At 44.9% G+C, this 25,174-nt stretch overlaps 1 protein-coding gene across 2 annotated transcripts in view; it reads left to right on the forward strand.

Annotated features, from left to right (window-relative positions):
• The first annotated feature begins 272 nt into the window (after nucleotides 1-272).
• ELMO1 (engulfment and cell motility 1) overlaps nucleotides 273-25,174 on the forward strand; it is a 576,900-nt gene continuing 551,998 nt past the window's right edge. The window contains exon 1 of one of the 2 annotated variants that reach the window (XM_053608836.1): nucleotides 273-713. The gene's annotated coding sequence lies outside the window, so the exon portion shown is untranslated. Of the gene's footprint in view, nucleotides 900-25,174 lie in introns of both variants that reach the window. The other variant, XM_053608837.1, reaches the window with a different exon arrangement.

Here is a 25,174-nt window from a genome sequence, read left to right on the forward strand (position 1 = left end):
ATGATTGAAGAAGGTTGCTTGAATTAAGTCATTTATCCTAAATACCAAATTGCGGGTGGAATGTCTTGCTTTATGTAAAGTTACACAAAATTTAGGAGTCTCTGTCTTGATTAGAAATAAATCCAGTAGTTTCAACTGCAAGGTAAGTAGGGGCTGAGCGTCAACACAAGCATACTGGCCTTAGAAGGTAGCTTTAAAACACCCCACCGAAGTTTCCCCTTAAAATCCCAAACCAGTTGCCAAAAATGAAAGCATGTAACAAAATGCCACCAGCTTTCGGCCTCCCGGAGGTGGCGCTGTGAGGGTGACGGAGTTAATTAGTGCCTGCAAAACGCCGCCTGTGAGCTCATCGAAGTCATGCTCTGCACACACATTATTTATAGCAGATTTTAGGCGTGCACGGTGTTTGCTATTTCCCTCTTTTTAAATAAGGGGACTTCAAAAAGTCGTGGGCACCCCACCACCCGCTACCAGGCAAAGTGCAGTGCGCAAGCAGCAGAGTGCCGGCGCTAGGCTAACGCGCCAACCACGCGTGTCCGGGCGCAGGTGCCGGGGGCGGCGGCAGCAACTCCGCAGCGTCCGCTCGGGAGGAGAGTTCGCGGCAGATCTCGGGATGCCTTGCAGATGCAAAATGTGTCTCCGGCCAGCAGGAGGAAGGAAGAGGAAGTGAGAGCAGCGGCAGCCAGCGGCGCAGCAGCCGGCGGACCCAGAGTGTAAGTGCGTGTGCTGGGGCGAGCGGGAGCGGGCGAGGATGGGCACGGGATAGAGACACAGCCACCCACACCAACGCGACCTCGAGCTGAGCGACAGAGCCTCCAGCCCCGCTTCCATGATCACAGGTCACTAGATCTCTGATCGCTGGGAACCCCTGCCGCCGCTGTCCTGCGACCCCTGAGCAGGTTCGTAAAGTTTCCTGGGTTGGCACGGTGCCCCGACTCGCTGACCTAAGCGTGGCCGGGGAGGGGGCTGGGACTGGGGCCGGGAAGAGGCGTCCTGCTCCGGGGGACTCCGAGCGCCGCGGACACACTTTTTGTTTTCTCCCTGGGGGCGGCGCGGCTAGGGCGGGGGTGGCCGCCGCGCTCTGCGGGATGAAGGCTGCGGGCGCGTTGGGGCGCTCTGCAGTTGGAGAAGTCAGGGCACAGGGGGGCGGCGGGAATGGGATTGGGAGCGGAGGGTAGGGGTGCTGGAGATGCAGCGCCAGGGGAGGGAGCGTAGGGCCCGGGGTCGGGAGCCCGCGGAAGCGTTTTGACCAGGGTCGGAGGGAGTGGGGCTCTGGAGGGTTGCGCTGCTGGGTTGGGGGTTTGAGGGACAGGGCACTGGGGAGTTGAGATCATCGAGTCAAAATTCCTAGGACCGAAGACGTGGCTGGCGGTTCGGAGTTGGGTTTTCTTCTTCACTCGCAAATAGGAGCGAATCCCCGGGCGAGCGCGCTCCTGGGAGGGGGCTGTGAAGGGCTGGAGAGGAATGGGGGTCCAGAGGGGCGGGAGAGGGCGTTTTGGGCAACTGGGAGCCGTGGGGGGTAGATTGCTAGTAAATATCCTCCTCCTGCGGACACGCCGAGGTCCCCTCTGAGACCTGGAAAGGCGATTGGGGGCTTCACAGAGGTCCTGGCATCGGAGAGGGGACGCACCAGGCGCGCTTTCACAGAAGCGGGCGGCGGCGCGCCGGGGGCCCGGGGATCGGACTGGAGAGGGGCGCCCGCGATCTTCCAAGTAGCTCTGAGGAAGAGGAAATACAGAACTCGGCCGGCCCCGGGGTGCGCGCGTGTGTTTGGGGTTGGGAAGTCTGTGCTGTGCCGCGGGCGCGCGCAAGGCGGTCTGCGCGCGCGCGTGTGTGTGTGTGTGTGTGTGTGTGTGTGTGTGTGAGAGAGAGAGAGAGAGACCGCAGGGGGCTTGGCGGCCAGGGACTCTCTGCCCAGTGACCCCCACCTACTTAGGGGCCATTTGAAGTTGGCAATTGGAGCAGGGGTGTCGGCCAGACCTGCACTGACTGACCTGAAGCTCCAGGGCTTGGCACCCCGTGGTGATTCAGCTCAGAGTGGGCTGCTGAGACTCCCTGAGCATATTGGTGATACTCAGTGTCTCAGACCACCGGCTTCCCAACACCCTTGCCATAAAGCGTGCCATAAAGCGTGAGGACCTAATTCTTTATGGTTAAGATGTCAAAGGCTCCCAGTGGGATCGGGTCCTGCCAGTGACTTGGGGGTGGCGTGGGTGGGGCTGTGGAAGAATTTCTGAGTTTTCCCCTTAATTTCTATAGAAATAAAAGTAATTTAAGATCTGCATTTATATATTAAATCTTTGAGAGCCACTTTGAGAACTAGAGGGACCTAATCTTATTCAGGATCACTTTGAGGTTCCAAAGGCTGGTAGCCGCGGGGCCTCCTCTGGTCATGGGATTTCAGGTTCTCTCACTTCCCTACCTCCTTCCCAAGGTTGTCTCAAGGATTATTATCCCCCAATTTACAGAACTAGAGATTATAAATTAGAGGCCAGATGCCTTGTGGTCACATAGCAGACATTAAATTTTTTTTAATAGCTGACCTTTTGAACCTCTGCTTTTTACTATATGGTACATTTCCTATCTCTGGGAGGCTGCGGTTAAATGTGCATGTTGCCTTTATCCCAAGTACATTTACTGCTCAGTTTTTAAGAAAAAATTAAACAGATTGGTAAATTGTGAGGGAATGACCTAGAGTGCTGGGACTCTTGAGGAGGGATTGTGTCAGGAGGTTAGGAAATCTGGGAACAAGAAGTTTGGTAGGTGTCAGAGAGAGGGAGGCTGAAAGGCGGTTCTTGGTGGGAGTCTGGGGCATCTCAGGAGCCGTCTTTGGGCTACAGGGTGGGTAGCCTGGTCTTCCCCTCCATCCCAGTTCCTGTTAACTGCATCCACTCTCATTCTTTTTTCCTGAGCTCTCTCCCAGGGCTTTGCCCATGCTATTCTAGAGCTTTCCCCCTACATGTCCTCTGCTTATTTCAGGTCTCTGCCCAGTTACCAGTTTGTAGGGGGCTTTCCCTGACTACCTCATGTAAAACAGCAGCCAGCCACTCTCTGGTCCTCTTACATTACTCAGTTTTTTCTTTTAGCACTTGTTATCCCCTGGCATTATATATTTATCTGTTTTATTTGATTATTAATCTGTCTCCCCTGTTAGAAGTTCCAGGAGGGCAATGACTACCTTTTCTTATTTATAGCTCCAGAAGCTAGACTGATTCTTAGCATACAGTAGGTGCTCAGTACACATTTGTTGATTGGCTGAGAGTCAGATGGCTATGTTGGGAGAGGCCCACCAGGGAAATACAGTAGAACCTCCATAGTTGACCACTTTCCAAAATTGACTGTCGCCTCAAGTTGACCTAATTTTCATAGACCAGACATGCACCACATGTACGTATCAGTACAGTAGGCCTAGTTCCTTATGTTGACCCCCTCTGTGTTGACCAGTTTGTGATAGTCCTTTTGGTGTTCAACGTACAGAGGTTCTACTGTATACCAGGAAAATACTGTGGCATAAGTGACAGGTGACAGGCTCAGGTAACAGGTTTTTGTTCTTTTTCCCTGGCATTTCCCCCAAGCCCAGATACTATTCTTTCAGACTCCATTCTGCCTTGAGTAGATTCCTCCTTTAGAGTTTCAGACCGAAGATGTGAACAGAAAGGTGATTCCTTGGGAGATTAGAAAATCAGTGCACATTATTAATAACATATGACTGCTCCAGGTCTGATGTTGCTTTAGAAAACAAAAAAAATCGCCTGAAGAGGAGGGCATGTTGTAAGCACAGTGAAATCAGAGGCATCTGCTCTATCTCATTCTTTTTTCTAAGAAGAAAGGGAAAGCAGAGGAGAGAAGGCTGTGAAGTAGGCAGAAAGGGAAGCTGTGTGGCAGGTGCAGGGAAGAGGGGAGATAAGAAATGCCTAGGAGAAGATAAATAAAAGGGAGAAAAGGGATGAGAGGCTTTGACAAGTATGGCTAAGTCCTTAGCATTTACTGAGTTACTATTTTGAAGAGAAGATAATACTTGAATGTTTTAAAATAATTTACCCCCTTTGGGTGTTTGGTGTGAGTGGGTAGGGAGTGGTGGGGGAAGGGAGGGCTTTGAAGCCCTTGCCAGAGGATGTGGCTGTTGCCATGTGGTGGAGGCTCTCCTGAGCACACATTTTGCTTACTTCATCATCTTTCTTAACACTGAAGGGTTAGAGATGGTCTTTCCAATGGAGGTAATAATTTCCGGTCCAGATTTAAGACAGTGGGTACCATTAAGGTTTGTAACTGAAGCCTGCAACCACTTTTTAATGCCTGGAACCATCCAAGGAGATAGTATGGTTTATAAGACATTCTGTTGAATTTGGAAAAGGTGGGGAGTTACTAAACCCACTGCATCACAAAGGCTGAAGTGTTTGCTGCTAATCGTGCAGCTCTCGTTCTGTTTTCCTTCTCGTCAACTAGACTAGTAAGCTTAGGGTTGCAACCCATGAGAGGATTAGGATACAATTTAGTAAGTCCAGACCAGCAATTTAAAACATGAAAGAGAAGATGGAAAATAGTGTTTCTCAAAACAGACATTGGATGTTAATGTCATTGTGATTTTAGAATGGATTAACAAGCTGTGGTATATGTATACCATGGAATACTATTCAGCCATTAAAAAAATGGAGACTTTAAATCCTTCGTATTAACCTGGATGGAAGTGGAAGACATTATTCTTAGTAAAGCATCACAAAAATGGAGAAGCATGAATCCTATGTACTCAATCTTGATATGAGGACAATTAATGACAATTAAGGTTATGGGGGGGGAAGCAGAAAGAGGGATGGAGGGAGGAGGGTGGGGCCTTAGTGTGTGTCACATTTTATGGGGGCAAGACATGATTGCAAGAGGGACTTTACCTAACAATTGCAATCAGTGTAACTGGCTTATTGTACCCTCAATGAATCCCCAACAATAAAAATAAATAAATAAATAAATAAATACCCAAAAAAAAAAAAAAAAAAAAAGAAAAGAAATCTGTTTTAATTGTTCTGGAGGGGTGGCGCCCGTAGCTCAGTGGGTGGGGCGCCAGCCACATACACCCAGGCTGGGGATTTCTAACCCAGTCTGGGCCAGCTAAACAATGATAACTGGGGCTGCGCCTGTGGCTCAGTGAGTAGGGCGCCGGCCCCATATGCCCAGGGTGGCGGGTTCAAACCCGGCCCCGGCTGAACTGCAACAACAAAAAAATAGCCGGGCGTTGTGACGGGTGCCTGTAGTCCCAGCTACTCGGGAGGCTGAGGCAGGAGAATCGCCTAAGCCCAGGAGTTGGAGGTTGCTGTGAGCCGTGTGACGCCACGGCACTCTACCGAGAGCAATAAAGTGAAACTCTGTCTCTACCGAAAAAAAAAAAAACAAAAAAAAACAAAAAAAAAACAATGATAACTGCAACAAAAAATACTCAGGCGTTGTTGTGGGCACCTGTAGTCCCAGCTACTTGTGAGGCTGAGGCAAGAGAATCGCTTAAGACCAAGAGTTTGAGGTTGTTGTGAGCTGTGATGCTATGGCACTCTACTAGGGAGACATAGTGAGACTCTGTTTAAAAAAAGTGCATAAATAATAATAATAGTTCTGGAGGAATCTACAGTTTTAACTAACTTGCCAAGGATTCTGGTAAAGAAGGTGCTAAGGGCCATACCTTAAGAAATACTTAGCTGTTCTGTTTTACAAAATGCAATTGATTTAATTCCTTGCAAGAGATGTTATTTCCAGATGTTGAACCAGATGCAGTAAAAATGTCAGCCATTGGCTTAACTTTTCAAAATGCCACTGTGTGTGTACTTGCCAGTGTTCTGGGCCTGGAAGCTGCTATCTTAGGGGAACTAGAAACCGAATGACATGCTTCTCACTTTAGTGATGCAGAGAGGCAGTAGGACCCTTTGCAATAATGCTTTACCCTTACTTAGAATAAAACTAACAGGTTATACTCTTTTGTCGCCAAGAAAAAAGTTTAGTTTAGAACTTTTGAGGTCTTTTCTAGACTTTTCCTTTCATATTTTCATGCCTAGTATTCACCATATGAGTGACTGTAGTTGTTTTTAGAGCTTTGCAAAAACAGTTAAAATCATTTCTGGTGGCGGCCACACTGTTGTGATGCATGATTAGATGAAGCGTTTTTGCTCACCTGGGCTTGGACTGTTTATCCAAAGGAAAAGGTCAAATGCTGAGAACTTCAGCACTGTCTAAAATATAAAAATCATGAAGGCCAGCCATGGACGGGGTGTGGCTCCTGTGACATGCGTGTGGCCTATGATGAGCCTTGAATATGCCAGCATGGCATTTTTAGTTTAGCAAAGCCAGCCTGCATGCACAGTGCACACACTGGTTGGTTGCAGTGTTCAATTCCCTGGATAATTCAGGTTGTCTGAATGTTAACAATTGGAACTTAATCCGTAATAGCCAGAACTGAAGCCTGCAAAGCCATGTCATGATCTGTGATTAAATTAACCACTTGTGTCTTAGCTCTGTGTTGTCTAACCTTTTAGAAGATAAGTGCAAGTACAGTCAGAGCAGAATTTTGTCACTGGCCTAGAGTGGGGTGAACAGTTAAGTACCAGATTGAAATCTGTGAGAGAGAGGGAGTGCTAGCTCATCAAACAGAATTACCCACACCAACAACCTGGCATAGTGCTGAGTAGAGAAATTAGTCACATGTATAAATAGAAGGAGATGATTCTCAGTGTTCTGGGCCCCCACAAACACCGATTTCCAGAATCTGAGCAAGATTATTATTGGAACCTCAATTTTAGGAACTGAGGCTACAGTTTTGACTGTTCTAACAGTTAAGGTAGGGAACAAAATTTTCCTCAGTAGAAAGCAGTGGAAAGGCACTACTTGCTCAGCTCCAGAACTGCTGTGTGCTGGGCGGGTTGTGCCTCTAGATAAGGAGGAGTAGTCTGAACGATGATCGAGGGTGGCCTTGGGGTTATAGGATCAGTGTGGACTGACACCTTTCCTCCTGGGATGCTGTTTAGGAAATGATGGGGAATAATCTACATAATATTGTTATCCCATTTGTATAGATGTGACTTGGAGGGATGACTGTCACAGGGGTATGTGGAGAGTGCATGTGAGCCTTCAACCCAGTTATTCTGACTGTTTCTATGGCTCTTTCTTTCCCCTGCACCATGATGCCTGTGCTGGTTAATTCTGTTCTTGTCAGTTCTCCCGGACTTGTCAGCATCTGGGGCCAGGACCCTATGTGGAGCTATATTGTGGTGCCATCCAGGGGCTCCTCACTCTTGTATGTGGTTCAGAGGGATGTGCCCTGGCTCATCATGGCATTCAGGGAAGTCACTGCTACCACCAAGGCCAAGTTCTTCAGAATTGACACTACCTTTGGATATCTCATTCTAACATTGACCTTAGCCTTGAGAGTCAGTGGATCCTTCTCCCAGGGACACAATGCCCATCAACTTAGCTCATGATTTTGGATCACATAAGGCAGAATACACTTTATTAATCTAAAGTGAGAGTAATATTTGCCAAGGAGAATGGGCATGTATTCTTTAGCCAACATTTTTTTCTCTGTAGATGAGTCATGGTGAAGGCAAAAAGCATGGGATCCATTGGGAGGGAACCAATTGGAAGGGGAATTTACTTAATTGAATATTTTTTAGAACATCAATAACCTTTGCTACTTCTGTTGCCCTGGATTAATACTAATGCAGGGGGCCAGAGAGCGGAGTCCTTTGACCCAGATGACTTTTCCCTTGGGAGATGCCCAGGCTGCTGCTGCTGTCCCTTTCCCACTTGTAGGCTGTTGTCTATTTTATTGACTCCTGTGTATCAGGGGTCTCAACCTCAGTACATTTCAGGTTGGATAATTCTTTGCTGTGGGGGCTGACCTGTGCCCTGAAGGATGCTTACTAGCGCCCCTGGCCTCTGTTCACACATGCCAGTAACATCCTCAGTTACGACCCCAAAAATGTCTTCAAGTATTACAGATTGTCCTGTCAGGTGCCCCCCTCACTTGAGAACCACTGCTTTGAACAGGTTAGGCCAGTTATGTGTCACAGAGAATCTATAGACTTTCAACAGCAATTGGGACAGCCCCGGTTTTCTCTTTACTGGTTATTCCTTAGAATCCCAGGTGATGTCTTCACAGATGAGGAGCTCACCCTTTATGTCCTTTTACTTCCTCGGGCTCCCCAACTTTCTTCTCCAGCTCTCTTCACTCCTGTATTGCTGTTGTTCCCCTCACCCAGATGGCTTTGACCTTTGAATTTCATGTGTGTTTCTTCCTGTTACCCTGTGGCTGTGAGCAAAACTGTAACTAGTGCGTTTATGTCTTGCTTTCCCAACAAGGTTTTGAATTCTGACCGCTGGTGACTGGTCAACTGCAACCTTTAACTAATGGGAATGAGAAGAATGAAAAGAGGAGGAAGGTGGGTGACAAAGCTCAGATTGGCTCATTCAGAAAGGCCTTTGTCATGAGATGAAGGAAATGTCTGTCTGCCTGGCAATGAATTAACTGAGTGCAGTGCCTCCCCCTTCCCTTGTGAAACCCACCTTGGCTAGTTGGGTAGTTAAATAGATATTGATATTCCACTGGAGTGACCGGAACGTTATAGCAGGTCAGAGAGAAGCCTTCAAGGTAAGGTGAAGTCCTTTTCCATTTTGTCCATTAGATTTTTGTCCTAATCTTGCCACATTAATTTTCTTATGTAATTCTCTGTCAACCTTTTATTGCCTTCTCTGTATGGCTGCTGTAGTAGCCCACAGCAGCATCTAGTGGCTTCAGCACCATAGCAGTACTGTGCTTGTCTATCAGCTCTGTCTGCATCTGTCTTCTTATAAGTCACAGCCCTATAGCAAGCCTCCACCCTTCCTTCCGCCCTTTGTGCCTTTTTTTTTTTTTTTTTCAGTTCGAAATTGCATTTAAAGTGACAGTGTTTTGTGCTGTGGGATTCAGTAGCTGAGTATACTGGATGAGCTATATTTTCCAGGCTGCTACACACAATTACCCTTAATTTTGAAGAGTAATGCATTTCAAAATAATTTTTTTTTTCTGTTTTTGGGCTCTTTCGCCCAAATGCACAACCACAGCTGGCTTGATCCTTGGCCCTCAGAAGGCATGTGGCTTGGGAAGTAGAGCCAGTGGAGGGGATGGTCAGATTGCACAGTTTTGGTCGGTTGAAGAGTGAATTCCAATCACACTCAGTAAGGCTGGTTTTTACTTGACTCCTGCCCACCCCCACTTCACCCTACCATTTCTCAGATTTTATAGTAGACCTGCGCCCTAGTTATTCCAACTGTGGGCCACCCTGTGGGAAATGATCTCTACTCAACAATTTTGGTTTGGGGGATTGGGACTGATTCTTTCGTACACTAAATAATAAGTATGTGTTGTGTATGTATGTGAGAAAAAGACACGCACATATAAAAACACACACACATATCCAGGCAGCTCTCCTAATAATGAAGGTCTTTAGAAGTAAAAAATTCTGTTTTCTCCAGTGCTTGTCAGTGTTTACAGCAAGTTAGCACAGCTCGCGTTAAATCGACTTCTTGTCGACCAGTGAGTAGGTCTCTGTCATCTCTCACTGGGAGGTTACTTTGACTCATTAGAAATATTTTGTTGATTACTCTCCATTCTTCAGTTGAGGAAAACATTTGACTAGATTTATGTGAGAGAAACACAGTAAAGATTTATTTATTTATTTATTCGTTTAGTAGGAGACCAGAGTTTTGCTCACTGCAACCTCCAACTCCTGGGCTACTCAAGCAATGCTCAAGCAATCCTGCCTCAGCCTTTTGAGTAGCTGGGATTACAGGTATGTGCCACTGTGCCCAGCTAATTTTTTTTTTCTTTTTATGTTTTAGTAGGTACTGGGCCTCTCACTTTTTGCAGATTGGTCTGGAACATCTAGCCTCAGCTTCCCAGAGTGCTAGGATTATAGGCATGAGCCACTGCACCTTGCCAGCTTTACTTATTAATTGTATATTTTAAAAAGAGATGTGTGGCTTACACTTATATGTAAATGTTTTCAAATTAAACTGTTGCTGGGCCTACAGCCCCCAACATAATGTTCCATTCATTCATTCCAGTCAGTCTTCAGCCATTCTGATTGCATTTTATAGGCTGTATGTGGAACAGGGGTGAAAGGCTGTATCAGAGGCAGACCTCTTAGGGATAATAAGAGTATGTGCAGATCACAGAAGAGTGAGTTCACAAATGACGTGACTTTTGAGAAGGATCTGGAAAACTGAGTATTAATGGAAAGAACATGATGTCTCCAGGGAATATAGCAGTCAAGGTGGTGGAGGAAAGTGTGGGAGGGGCTGTGTGTCAGCTCAGCCAGGTGCTGGGCACTGGATTGATTGAGCAGGAAAGAAAGGAAAGAAAGTCAAAGGATTTTAGGCAAGGAAAAGATGCAGTAGGATTTCAGTGAAAATTCTAAGTCCCAAGGCACCCTGGAGGATAGATTAGATGGTGCAGCAGGGGGCAGGGCCCCGGGAAACATGGGCGCCTCAAATCCCTGACTTCTAGGCCTACCCAAATAAACACAGGGTCTTGGTCTGATGAAGAAATAAATAAAGCAGTGTGCTTGCTCTGCAAATGCAACTTGGATTCAGACTGCCCTGCCCCCACCTTCTAGTCTGAGTCCCCCTGCCAGAGGCTGAGCAGAGGAAAGGACCGGAATGGTGGGTGGATGGAAGATATTTTTCTGTAGTCACCCATGACAAAAAGTAAGGGATTTGATGACTGATTGAATTTGGGAAAAAAGAAAAGGAGTCTGAGGTTGAAAGTGAAATGAGTACATACTTACTTGAGGGTTTGAGTCTCCTTTTCAGTACACCAGGTGGGTGATTTCAGGTGAGCTAATCATCTTCATCAGCCTCAGTTTTCCTTTTTTTCAAATGAAGATAATCTGAGTCCCCACCTCTTAGAGTTGCTGAGATGGTTAACACCTTGACTGCCACACTAGAAAAAGTTTCTTTTTCCTTGGGGTCATGGTGTTTCATTAGGTCAAGCGCATTAACTGACATGTGAGTTGTATTTAACTCACATTAGTTTTGAGCCCGGATCCTAGGGACATCTAATAAAACACTGGGCCCCCAAGGGAAAAAAAAATTTTTTCTGGTATGGCTGTCTGTGCAAGAGATGTGTTTCACAAGGTGCTGGGCTCAAAACTAGTATGTTAAATAAAACTCAATTGGGGAGTTAATGTGTTAAATGTAAAAATAATTGTAAAGTAGGGCAGTCTGAAAGTATTGGGTTGGTTTTGCTTTTGTTAGTGGTAATCATTATTACTCATTTATTTTTTAAATTCAAATATCTTGCTAAAATAATCTAAAGATATGTATTTACTGTTTCATTTTCCTGTAGTCACTCAGGTAATTGCTTCTAAACTCTTCTCTTTACATTTTTTTTTTTTTTGTAGAGACAGAGTCTCACTGTACCGCCCTCGGGTAGAGTGCCTTGGCGTCACATGGCTCACAGCAACGTCTTAACTCTTGGGCTTACGCGATTCTCTTGCCTCAGCCTCCCTAGCAGCTGGGACTACAGGCGCCCGCCACAACGCCCGGCTATTTTTTGGTTGCAGTTTGGCCGGGGCTGGGTTTGAACCTGCCACCCTCGGCATATGGGGCTGGCGCCCTACTCACTGAGCCACAGGTGCTGCCCTACATTTTTTAAAATTTCTGATTAGTATGAGGGTATAAATGTTTAGGTTACATTGTTTTCATTTTTAAAGCAAAGTTCAAGTTGTAGTTGAGCTGTTCACATAGGGGACACTTCAACTCTTGCTTAGACTATTTCCTTTATATATCTTTTTTTCAAGAATGCTGAAGAAAAGGGGGTGTTAGTGAGGAAAGGAGGGATGTAGGTTAAAGAGTTAAAGGGTACAGGGTGGTGCCTGTGGCTTAAAGGACTAGGGCGCTGGCCCCGTATGTTGGAGGTGGCGGGTTCAAACCCAGCCCCGGCCAAAAACTGCAAAAAAAAAAAAAATAATAAATAATAATAAGAGTTAAAGGGTACAGAGTTTCAGATTCTGGTGATTGGTTGCATGGCATAGTGACTATAGTTAACAAGAAAGTGTTATATAATTTACACCTATAATCCCATCACTCTTGGGGGGCGGAGGTGGGCAGATTGCTTAAACTAAAGAGTTTGAGACCAGCTGAGCAAAAAAGGGCGACCCTGTCTCTAAAATTAGCCGGGCGTTGTAGCAGGCACCTGTAGTCCCAGCTACCCGGGAGGCTGAAGCAAGAGGATCACTTGAGACCAAGAGTTTGAGGTTGCTGTGAGCTGTGACGCCATGGCATTCTACCGAGGGCAACTGAGTGAGACTCTGTCTCAAAAAAAAAAAAAAAAAGAAAACGCAAGTATTATATATTTCAAAAGATAGGATTTTAAATGTCTTACCACAAAGGAATGATAATTATTTCAGTTGATGAATATGTTCATTAGCCTGACCTGATCATTCCACATGGCATATATGTATCTATATATCACATTGTACCACATAAATATAAAAATTACTATTTGTCAATTAGAAGTAAAATTTACAAAAAAAAGAATACAAAGCTACTCAGCTTTGAATACAGGTCAGGGTAAATTATGATTGATGATGAATTAAAAGAACTGACATAATGAATCAAGTTACCAATTTGGAGTCCACAAATGAGGGTTCTAAATAGATGTATATCAGCCCAGGCATGGTGGCTCGTACCTGTAATCCTAGCACTCTGGGAGCCTGGGGCTGGTGGATAGCCTGAGCTCACGAGTTTGAGACCAGCCTGAGCAAGAGGGAGACCCCGTCTCTACTAAAAAAAAAAAATAGAAAAATTAGCGAGGTGTTGTGGTGGGTGCCTGTAGTCCCAGGTACCTGGGAGGCTGAGGCAAGAGGATCCCTTTACCCCAAAGATTGAGGTTGCTGTGAGCTGTGATGCCATGGCATTCTACCCAGGGCACAGAGTGAGAATCTGTCTTTAAAAAAAAAAAACAATGTATATCCCAGTTCAATTTTAACTAACTTGGCGTTTTACCGTTTTATTTTATTATTAGTGTTCTTTGGGGAAAGAGAACGGAGGTTGCTAATTGGGGTGCTTTCTCTTTGTTGGATTCCAGCTTTCTAAGGTTGTTTGTGTAGACAGGAGCCCTGTAAGAACCCCAAGTTTGAGGAACAGTAGTGGGGGAGCAATTCAGTTGAATGGGGTTTCACGTGATTATGTAGCATGTAAAAGAGGCTCAGTGGATCCAGTGACACTTTGTGAACATCCCCTTTTGAATCATTTGGAACCTTCCACTAGGCAGGGGAAATGTTCATTGGCAGGTGGGTGGTTGCAAAGTGTTCCTTTTTCTTCCTTAGTCTGAGCCAGCTCCCCATGTTTCAACCAGATAGAAACTACATTGGGGATAAAAATAGAAGCGTAAAAGGAGGATGGCAGTGTGCAAACCCAGTGTGGCTATGTGTTTCCGGCATAAATGATCGCACCAACCTTCACTTTGAAAGTGTCCCTGGTTGGACAGTTCCTTTTATGGCCACCTGTTTCCATTTCTACTCATTCTTTCTGGAGACGGCAGTCTGTTTGGATGCCTTTTATACTTCACACTCTTGCAGGAAGGCAACAGCTAGCGTACAGCTCGCCAGCTCATGAAGCAGTAGCTCGTGTGCCCATTAAACAATCACCTAGTAATGGCTTTTATGGAGTGGGTTGAAAAAAAGAGAGTCTTCAGTCTAGACACTAAAATGCAAAGGGTAGGGTGTGTGGGTGTGGGAGAACGGTGTGCCAGACAGCAACCCCTTCTCCCAGCCTGTGCTTTGGAAGTAACGTCCTCTGGTCTCCATCCCCCACGGCCATTACTATAATCGTGCAAAGTCACTTACCTAATCACTGTCCTGGGATCGCCATGGGGCCTGACACATGCACACTGTCTTCCGTGTATCAAATTTCCAGTCACTTTTTTTTCTTTTACAACAGGGGGAATAAATATAGATTGTTCAGGCACTAGAATGTCCTGTGTGTCTTATGCATCTTTTTAATGTCAGGATTGGTGTGTAAAGTGAAATAGAATCCAATGTTACATTGACATTTAAGAACCATACAAAGGTATAGGTAACAAAAAAAAATTTAAAATAAATCACTGGAGAGTTATATTTATACCGAAATACGTAGCCATTTAAAAGTGTTCTGGGCCGGATGAGGTGGCTCATGCCTATAATCCTAGCACTCTGGGAGGCCAAGGCCACTGGTTTGCTTAGACCAGTCTGAGCAGGAGGGAGACCCTGTTTCTAAAAATAGCCAGGCAGTGTGGCAGCCTCCTGTAGTCCCAGATGCTTGGGAGGCTGAGGCAAGAGGATTGCTGGAGCCCAAGAATTCGAGGTTGCTGTGAGCTATGATGCCATGGCACTCTACCCAGAGTGACAGTGTAAGACTCTGTCTCAAAAATGAACAAACAAACAAACAAATAAATAAATAAATAAAATGTTTTCACACCTCTTTATTTACCTTGTACCCATTTTGCAGATGAGGAATTCAGGTGTCAGAAAAGCTGGCTTCCCCGAGTCATGTAGATTCAAAACGGAACCCTCTTGTCTGCAGCATACCATGTGGTATACTCTCCTGCTGCCACGTTTTCATCACTTTGTGAAATTCATTTTTTGCCTGAGTTGCACCTGTTACCTAGAAACGTTGTATTGAGTGTCACCGTCATGCACCTTGGTGAAGGACGGGGAGCGACTTGCCACCTCAGGTGCAGTACTCTGAGCACAGTCAGGGCAGCACACTGTCACTCCAGTTGTGGTCACTGCGCACAAGATGGCAGAGAGGAGAGGGCATGACGGCTATTCCTTTGTGTACCCTACGAGACGTCATCACACTATGGTGGGCAGTGGAATGCCATGGCTGCTGACTTGCTGGGGGCAATTTCGAATCTTTCCTCAAATTCTTGCATAAGAAAGTGTACGATGAAACAGTCTGAGATTTGGTGCCCAGAACTGAGAACAGCGGTTCTCAACCTGTGGGGTCGTGACCCACAGGAACTGTATTAAAGGGCCGCGGCGTTCGGAAGGTTGAGAACCCCTGACTGAGAATGAGACATGTAGGGAGGGTGTATGAAAATAGAAGAAGTGAACATCCCAGGGTTTGTTTTTATTTCAACATTGTTTTTCAGACAATAGACAGGTTACCATAAGGTAATTTTTCATAACCAGGTAAGAGTAAGGCCCAGACAAATGGCATCATAGTTTTAATGTTGAATTTCACTTGTCTTTCAAAATCCAGAAATTATATGATGAAGAGTTGGGCCCATCCGTTTGAAGTGATTAAGTGCAAAGAGGGTATCCAGAATCTAGTTCAGGGAAAGGGAAACCACCACAGGACTTCAGTTCTCAGCGGCTGGCTGCTGCCTTTCACTTTGGGGAGAGAGATCAGATCATATTTTATATTCCTCATTGTGACTTTGGGTCTGAATTTGCCTTTGTTAAGTACTCTTTAATTCATTTGTTCCTTCACAAATATTTATTGAGCACTTGCTGTGTACCTTGTGGCTAGGTTATACATAAACAATGGTGAGCCTTCTTCCTAAAAAAAAACCCCATCACCTGTTGCTGATGTCATGGACTATTTATACACAGTGGAGGAAAGGTGAATTAATCAAGATTACACGACTAAATGTGATGTTTAAACCGTGTGCTAAGGGCTGTAGTGGAAAGGTACTGATGCTGGGAGGGCCCACAATAGCGGGATTAGTAGTTAGAAGAGACTTGGGAAGAGGGAAAAAGGATAGTTTTGGGGACAGGCACCTAGTATATGAAGGCTGTATAAAGGGCTGACCTTGGATGCTGGAGTAACTGAAGCCAAAATGCCTGGATCAGGGAGCACTCCAGCCCTAGGTTAGGCTAGGGAGCAGGGTTGATTGGGACCACAGGTCTGGGCCTTTATCAGTACAGCAATGGGAAGTTATTGAAGTGTTTTCTATCCAAAGGAATTACACGATCAAATTTATGCTTTGAGAAGATGTTCCTAGTTTACATCCTTTAAAATTGGTCACAATGTGACTGTGCTATCACTACTTTTAGAATCTAACAATTCCTAAAAGAATCAATTTAGCCTGTAGTGTCTTCTTTAAATTTTAAACAGCAATTTAAACGAGTGATTTAGCATGGGTATTGCAACCACTTAGGAATGATGAAGTACCTAGTTCTGTGGTTCTCAGACTGCAAAATGCCTGAGAATCCGTAGGGACCCGGGAAACTGCATTTTAACAAGTCCCTCAGGTGATTCTGATGCTCGTGGTCCCAGACTTATCTTTTTTCTTCTTTCTAGAAGCATTAGGAGAGAAAAGAGATTATAAACGTCAAGGTAAAACCTCACCAGGCATCCAGAAGAGGATGGAGCCTCTTTCTTGCCCAGGTTTTAACCTTTACCCGTTCTCCCAATAACTGGAGAGATTTTCTTCCTGCACACCTGAAATGGGTTCTAAATCCTCTGTGTTTCTTGTAATATATTTTCTAAGCCTTTCATATGCAGCTGTTTTCTCAGCTCAAATGGGTTCTAAATCCTCTGTGTTTCTTGTAATATATTTTCTAAGCCTTTCATATGCAGCTGTTTTCTCAGCTCTGTGCTCAGTCTCTTTGTGTCTCTGATATTTTACTTTTCATTTTGTCGCCATTTAATGAGAATCTTTTCCTGTAAGTACATAGGCAGTTCTGAGGGGCTGTGAGGTAGGGGTTAGCCCTGCTGATGAAGAGAGGACATGAGAAGGCCCTCTGTGGATCTGGCTTATTTTGTTTCTTGCAGCAGGAGATAGGGCTTGTTATACAGGGGAGGGGAGCAGCCCATAATTGCCATTGTAGGGAACTGTTTAGAGAGATGTAAAGATTCAGGGGCACTAGGAGAATTAGTTTTGGGGGTCCTTTCCTTTAGATGTCCCTCCCCCCCATTTCCTGATGCCCATCTTCAAATTCTGCACAGAAGCCAGCGGTGGGGAAGAGCCAGTGGTTGGGGAATAGCCTCATGGAATAGCCTCATGGCTATTCCCCAACAAGTGAGCACAACAGCCCACTCAGGTGAAATCAGGTCGAAATGTATATGAAGGGTAAATGTCAGGTAGAAAAGAAGTCACACTAAAGGCATCAGGCAGTTTGGTGGCCTGAAGACAGCGGGGCCTGGCTTCCTCTGTAAGTGAAATGCATGGTCCACATGATACAGGTGGGTGGTCATCTCCTGGGAGACCCTCCTGTGACTCCCTAGCATTTGCTCCCTGCATACCTGAAGTGCTTCCCTCCCCTGGCATTAACTGTGCTATTTTCTGTTCCATTTCGTGTCTTTTTCCCCGAGTAGGCTGGAAGGTGGAAGGCTGCTGTTCCATAAGTGGTATTAAGTGAGTGTATCTGTAAGAAGAAGCATTATTATCCATGTACGTGAGGACAGCATCCTTTCTGCAGTCCTTTAAAATGGCTTCTTCATCCTTGAGGCAGGGCTCCAGAGACACTCTGTTTGGGGACACCTAGTATATAACTATGTCTGTCCCCGATTTTCCTGAAGGCTGGTCCTGACTGAGGTCATTGATGGAGGAGCCTCTGCACATGGACCAGAGCAGCGTTAGAGTGGGGACACACACCACATTGGCTGTGCCATGTCTGGACCCAGGGAGGCATTGGTTTCTGCGTTAGTGTCATTCTACTGTGCCCCAATCCACCCTAGATATGATGAGCTTCCGGAAGAAGAAGAAAAACCATGTTGTCGTTGTATGGCTGTCTGTAGAAGTGTTCATTACTGGCTTGTGTACTTAAAATTCTCTCCTCACCACCAAAGAGCGTGTGGGGCACAGGTGTTAGACCACATCCCAGAAGGACAGAGAAAACATTGCTGGGCCTTTCATCCCTTCCCCCACAGTTCAGCCAGTGTTGTGTTTGAAAAGTCCATTCCTTCCTTCCTCCTCAGTTCCTGCGGGTGACCAGGCATCTGTGACACACACACACCCAGGGTTAGGATCTTTACCACATGTGTGGTTACCCACATTTCATTTATTACATTCTGAGAGCACCGTGGCCTTGATAATTTATGTTTCTAGCTGTAACTGCGCATTATTTTTCTAGCAGCTATCAGTGGTTTCAGCTAGCAATTGAAACTTGATAGTGTCTTGGCTCTTCATTGCTGGAACAATTTATCCTGAAGTTGGAGTGCAGAGCTGAGCCCATTTCTTTTAAGCCAAATAACACACACACAGTAAACCCCAACTTAAGTGCTGTTAGTGCTCTGTGGGAGTGGAGCCTATTCTGGCTTTTGGAGCCACGTTCTCATCCCCTCCACTGCCCCTTTCTCCCTGCGTACAATAACTAGGCAACTCCTTCCTTCCCCATTGTGGGGACCCTGCCGGTTGTTGAGCATATCTGTTCCTATTATGTACTCTGGAACTTGGGAAATCACCACCATGGGTTCCAGACCCCCCTGGACCACTGCAAAATGGACCTGAGCTAAAATTCCATAGATTAAACTTGAGGTCCTTAAGTCCCTCCTGTGATGTTTGGGGTCTCCTGGAATTAGTGTCCGTTTGGCCTCATTGTCCGTTAGCCTCTGAAAGTTCGGATTGTTTCCTTTTCCTCAATGCATAGTCACTCTGCTGAAAGGCTCTGTGTAGGTCCTTTTGGAGAGGGGTGGGGAGGAGATTAACAGAAGACATTTTTGGCAGTGTACTGGGGTCCTTTGCCAAGTGACCCGGCCTCCTCTTCATTCTGTGTCTTAAAATTGGCTCAAGTTTAAGAACTGGCTGAGGGGCCATGACTCTCTGTCTTTATGACTCAGGTTAGACTTTTGTTCACTTGACCTAGAACTTTTCTGCTTTTATATAGGTCAAGTGGGAAATTAGGAGGCTTTCCATCTGTTTCGCTTATGAACAACCAGCCAACACCACAGGACTTTGCAAGTTAGACTGTTCTGATCGCTCTGTCTACTCTGTCCATTTCGGTAACCGTGCCACATATGAAAGTGCCTCATCGGGCCCTGCCTCTCAGGTGTGTCCAGAACTTTTTTTTTCTGCCACTCATTGGAAGAAGAGTTGGCTTGGGCCTCATATGAAATGCACAAACGCTAACAAAACCTGATTAGAAAAAAAAAACAAAGCCTTTGCATAATTTTTGTGACACCACAGATAAGGAAAAAGAAGGCCTCACAAAATCAGTATGAGGGCTACGGGCCACATAGTTGAAATTACCTCTTATACTGGCTGTGTGACTGGACGCGAATTTATTAAGTTTTCATAGCTTCAGTTTTCTTTTGTATAATTAGAAATGATGACCATATGTGGTTGTCAAGATAAAGTGAAAAATGTAATCAGTGAACAGCAGAGTTCTTTGGTGTCAGCAGGTGTGCAGTGGATGTGAAAGGATATTTGCCTTTGAACTGCTCCTCCAGAATTGTGTGGCCAAGAGGTTGATTGGAAGGGATGGAGTCAGGAGTCACCAGGGAGCTTAGAGGGCACATCACCCCTGATGGCTTCCTATAGCCTTCAAGTATGCTGATCATTTGGAACACGTACTTGATTTTCACTTCTGTGGGAAACAAAAAGCCATTTCATTTGAGCAAGTTGTGTCTACAAAAAAAAATTTCACAACATTTTCTGTTCTTTGCAATGTGACTTAAATTTCACGTTTGCTGTGTTTTTCAGCATCAGAATTTGATTCTGGGTCTTGTGTGTTCCTCTGTTTAAAGAAACTAAGGTCATTCTGGGTTAGGTGACCTTTGTTGTACTTCCCTGGTGCTCTGAGGAGTGTCTTTTGGGGGCCCCCTTTGTGAGATCATTGGAGGACTTGAGACCAAGGAAATGGGGATTGAGCGCCCCCATTTGTGAGGAGAGCCTTGCCCTCTCCGGGAGAGGGGAAGTGATGGATGTGATGTACTGTTGCTGGCACTCACGTGCAGGCAGAAACCCATTTAGGGGACAGTGGGGCAGCCTGTGTGCTGTTGGGAGTTATGTGCTCTGTGGAAGATGTTATTCCTGGTGGAGCTCTTTGTAACTCTAGGCACTGAATTTGAGATCAGGAGGCCAGGGTCCTACTCTTGAGTTGACACTGACTGTAATCCGTGACCCCCTTCATGGCCTGAATTTTCTTAGCTATAAATGTTGAGGAATCAATAAATCACAACCAAAAATCTGTGGGTCAGTCAACTATTTCAGCGGCATCTCAGTAGCCTGGCTAATTTTTCTATTTGTAGTAGACCCGGGGTCTCGCTCTTGCTCAGGCTGGTCTTGAACCCCTGAGTTCAAGCAATCTACCCTCCTCTGCCTCCCAGAGTGCTGGGATTACAGGTGTGAGCCACCGTGCCCAGTTCCTTCTTGACTTCTCTTAATTGAGCACCTCTCCATAGACAATTCATGTCTCTGTCTGAAAAAGAAAAAGAAAAGAAAAAATAAAATATATTGGTTTGTGCTTTTCACTTTTCTGTCTCCCCTTCTGGCCTGGGAGCACCATCATTATGGCACCACAGCCAGTCACCGTCATGTGCCCTGGGCTCTGCCCACTGCTTGGCACGTAGAATGTGCCTAACTGGGGTTTTTAAAGTACACTGCGTGGGAGGGAAGTCAAATTGAAGATCAGTTTAGTTGGATCTTCAGAAGATCCCACTGAAATATTACTTGGATATTTCCAACGCATCACTGCAGCATATTTGGGGTTGCTCAGGAAGATGCTTCATCTGTACCAGCCTTTCCCTCCTGAATCTGTGGCTGCTGCAAAGGTAACCTTCCACCCCTCAGAGTGGACGTGAAGTCAGGAAGAAGATAAGTTGGACGACAGTGGTTGAAACCTAGGGGTTTTGCAGATCCTTCCAAAATACTTGGCATTTCCTGTCTTTGTACTTCCTTCCTGGCCCAGTTGAAAAAGACGACCCACGATACATGTGCCCACAGCCTCCTCTGGATGGAGTAGAGCTGCGCTGAGAGAAGGGAAGTTGGTTTCCTGGTTGTCTCCCACTCACCGAGTCCTTGGTGGCACCATCCCACACTGTTTGCATCACCGAGCTACACACGCTCGCTGCCAAGGCTGCATCTTAAATTTAAACACATTGTGATGGAAATAGAGAAAGCCTGAGGAAGGAAGGTAACACTGCTCCGGGAGAGGTGCGTAAGCTCTGTGCATCTTATGTTTTACTTCTGCTTTTGGATTAAGGACAGAGTGTTAATTAAAGAGTAAAAGGCTCATCTTCTGAGCAGCAGTTGATTTGTGGATTGCTGCGCTCCTTTCATCTGTTTGAGCCTTTGAGTGTTTGAAAACTTGAAGGGTGAAAAATATCTCCTAGGGGTCTTTCAAATGTGCCTTTTCATTTGATTTCCTCATCTTTAGGCTACATGTTGACTTGAAAAAGAACTAGTGACATAAAAAGAGATGCCACCACAAGGTTTTGGTTCCTGTTTGTTGTTCAGGCGACACATGCATGCTTTGGTTCACTGGTTCCGTCCAGTCCCTGTCTGGAGTCAAGTATTCCATTTCATCAACACTGCTAACCAGCAGCATAACTGGATTCATCAGCTTGAGTTTCAAAAGCTCCTCTTAAGAGTTATTTTTGTATTCATACAATTTTAATATTTAGGGACAGGCTGTACTATTTTCTAGGTGCCAAAAGTGATCACTCAGTTTTTTTTATTGGGTGCTATTTTAGCTTCAAAAATATTTTATTTTCTTATGGACTGCTTTGTGCCTTTGACCCAGTTCTTTTCCCTGAGATGTGTGTCCTAAGAGGATGAGGTTTATGATCTTAATAAGACTTGGAATATTAATTCCTTTACAATGAAACCAACTTTCTCAGTTCTACAACATACAGACACACACGCGCACACCCTCCCCAAACATGCATCCTTCATGCAGATACAATGCCTTTGGAGTACTCACTGGGAAAACTTACTCTTCACTCCTTGTGATTAGGAGAAAGAATGCAGAGAGGCCGGGGCACTCTGCTGGAGGACTCCAGGCCTGCAGACTGGCAGCCCTGGTGCTACTGTCTTTATTGTTCCTTTTAGCAGGTGGATGTGCCCTAAAGGCGGGACCACAGGCTGTGCAAAAATGGGACAGCGTGCCATTCACAGAAGAAATGAGCTGTCAGCTTCTATCTCTTCTAACTATAATTTGCTTCAGCTTAGAAATGAATAAGTGACAGCTACGAATAGGGCTTTGGAATAATTGCAGTTAAAAGCAAAGATAACTATATTATTGGCTACCACTTACACTCATTTTTACTCATGAAAGCTTAATGTTTGGAGTCCATAAAATGTTTGCATAATCTCATCCTAAGTAGTTTTCTTTATGACTACTGTAAAATATTTGTTATTTATTTATTTATTTATTTTGCCTTACTATAATGGCTTTGGTTTTGCTGGCATCTAAAAGAAGGTGATGTCCGATTGGCGTGAGCTGTGACACATTTCAGTGTTGGCCAACCCATGCTGAGATGATGGGGTTATTTTGTCTGGCGCAGCCACAGTTTGACAATGTGCTTTTTCTTGGAGGGAAAGCAGGGGCTTTTTGTGAGTTTTAGTGTTAGAACTTGGAAAAGTCTTACCCCAAAACTTATCTTAAAAAATGCCTTCCTGCCTCTCACCTAAGCACATTGGAGAGATTTTGTTTTATCCTATAAACTGATGTCATTCTTTCTTTGGAAAGCCACAGAGTCAATTCTGTGCCCGTCATCTCTGATGTTCAGATGGTAAATGATTTGAATCTAAATTTCTTTTTTTTTTTTCAGATTAATATGAGGGTACAAATGATTAGGTTACAACACTCGCGTTTGTTAGGTAAGCTCCCTGCTGTAGTTGTGCTCCTCACCCAGGGGGTGTGCTGTATCCCTTACACTGTGCCCATTAAGTGGGAGCATACCACTCCTCCTCCCTCCTATCCCCCAACTTGAATTAAATTGAGTTTTTCTCTTGGGTGGGCGTATATTAGTTTGTCTGCTGGCTTCATATTAGTGTTGAATACATTGGATACTTGCTTTTCTATTCTTGTGATACTTTACTGAAGAGAATGTTCTCCCACCCCATCCAGATTAATACAAACGATTTAAAGTCTCCATCTTTTTATGGATGAATAGTATTTCATGGTATACATATGCCACAGTTTATTAATCCATTCATGGGTTGGTGGGCACTTGGGTTGATTCCTTATCTTGGCGATTGTAAATTGAGCAATGATAAACAATCTAGGGCAAACATTTTTGTGATAAAATTATTTATTTTATTCTGGATAGATACCTAGTAATGGGGTTGTGAGATCAAATGGGAGGTCTATTTTGAGTTCCTTGAGGACTGTCCATACTTCTTTTCAAAGATGCATTAGTTTGCAGTCCCACCATCAGTGTAACAGTGTTCCCTCCTCTCCACAGTGGTACCAGCTCTGTAGCTTTGGGACTTTGTGATGTGGGCTACTGAATCTAATTTCTAAAGAGGACCTCCTTGGTGGTCTGAACCACTGTCCTGCTTTAGGGGGCTTAGGTTAGTGTTTGCAAAGGTTAGCTTGTGACTTTTCAAATTGTCTTCAGTGCTAGGATCTTGTATGGAGATCCTGAGTTAGTGTTTCTCAGCTTATGGCATCAAAAGTGAGTTAGGTGTGGTACTGGCTTTTAAGAAATAGCTCCGTAACTCTTTCTTCATTTTCATGTGTATTACGAAGTTTAACAAGCACATCAAACCTATGATTTCACAGATTCTCTTTCTTTGGATGATACTAAGGTACAATAATTTTAAGAAAAATATGAAGTATAACATGCCTGTGAAATGGTCTTTGGAGAACTAGACTGGTATAAGCCAACCCTGGATTTTGTCTGTGCCACTACTGAGTCTAGAGAGGGACTGTCTTGCCCAAGTCTAGCTGGTCGTGACCTTGAGACTAGCATCCAGACAAAGTGCTGGTACATCAGTGAGTAAGTACAAGGACAGCTGACCTTCATGGAATGTTCACTCTGAACAAGGCAAAGGAATTGGTATATATCTTGTTTATTTCTCACAGAGTCCTTTGAGTTAAGTACTATCAGAATTCTATTTTTAGAGTTAAGAAATAGAGAAAGGAAAACTCCAAGTTAGGGAAGGTGAGTAATTTGCCTAAGGTTAGAAAGAGGCAGAGCTGAATGGGACTGCACCTCTGTGGACCTTAGCTCAGTGAGAATAGTTAACATTAAAGAACAACTTGAAGAAGGGATCTTTTTGTTAGGAGATTATAGAGGCCTTGGAACAAATACTTGTTGAGAGCTTAAAAGGTGCTGTAAACTGCCAGGACCCGGGGACCCAGAGACTTGTTCTGGAGACTCTTGTGAATGATGGGTTTGTATCATTGGAATGGGGGACTGACTCTTCGGGGGACATCTCTGGGAAACTCGCTGTATGTCAACATGTTAAAGATTTGAGAAGACTGCAGTCGGAAATTTCTCTTCTTTAATATTAATGGTTTGCAAACTCATTTAAACACGAGTTGCCCTTTTCTCCAATAAAAGCATGAAAAAATGGCAAATGTGAATATAGTAGGCAGTAGGCGAAGTGGACTAGAGGTTTGAGCTGCCCAGGTGATCAATGTTGGTGGGAAAGACAAGGAAGGTCAATAAAGCAAATGGCTTTTCCACTTGCATGTCTTTTCCTCTAAGGTCCTTGTGGCTGAGGAGGAAGACCACTTTGCTAAGGCAGGAGGAAATGATGAACTGGTGTGGGATGCTCCTGGCCCTGCACAGTTTGCATTGCTGTTACAGGAAGGGGGCATGTGCCCCACTGGACCCTGGTCTGCCTTCCGCAGGGGACTCCCTGCTTCAGAGAGGCTGCTATCTTAAGGGCTTAGGATTACCACCTACCATAGCCCTCGGCAAGTACTGACACACATTTACTTCCTGGAAAGGGCATCATCAGCCTCAAAGATGGGGCATTTTAGTAATTAGAAATGCAGCCCCTCTGTTAGAGAGCACCTATGAGAAAGGGAAATGAATCTGACGCTGTCAACTTCATTACAGTGTTTCCCCAGGAGGGTATTTCAACAAAAAAGAAGAGGTTGTTTCTTTCACTCTGCATGGTTTTATCAATCATAGCAAATTCAGACTTTCATATTGGTTGGAAAATGGACACAGAAATGCTTATATTAAAATGTTTGGGGGGCGGGGAAGGTTAGGAATAGGTGTTTGAAAAACAAACAGAATGAAAACTGTGAGTTTTATATTAGCTTCAGAA

Source organism: Nycticebus coucang, chromosome 11 (genome assembly GCF_027406575.1).
Source record: "Nycticebus coucang isolate mNycCou1 chromosome 11, mNycCou1.pri, whole genome shotgun sequence".
In the NCBI taxonomy this organism is placed as follows: Eukaryota; Metazoa; Chordata; class Mammalia; order Primates; family Lorisidae; genus Nycticebus; species Nycticebus coucang.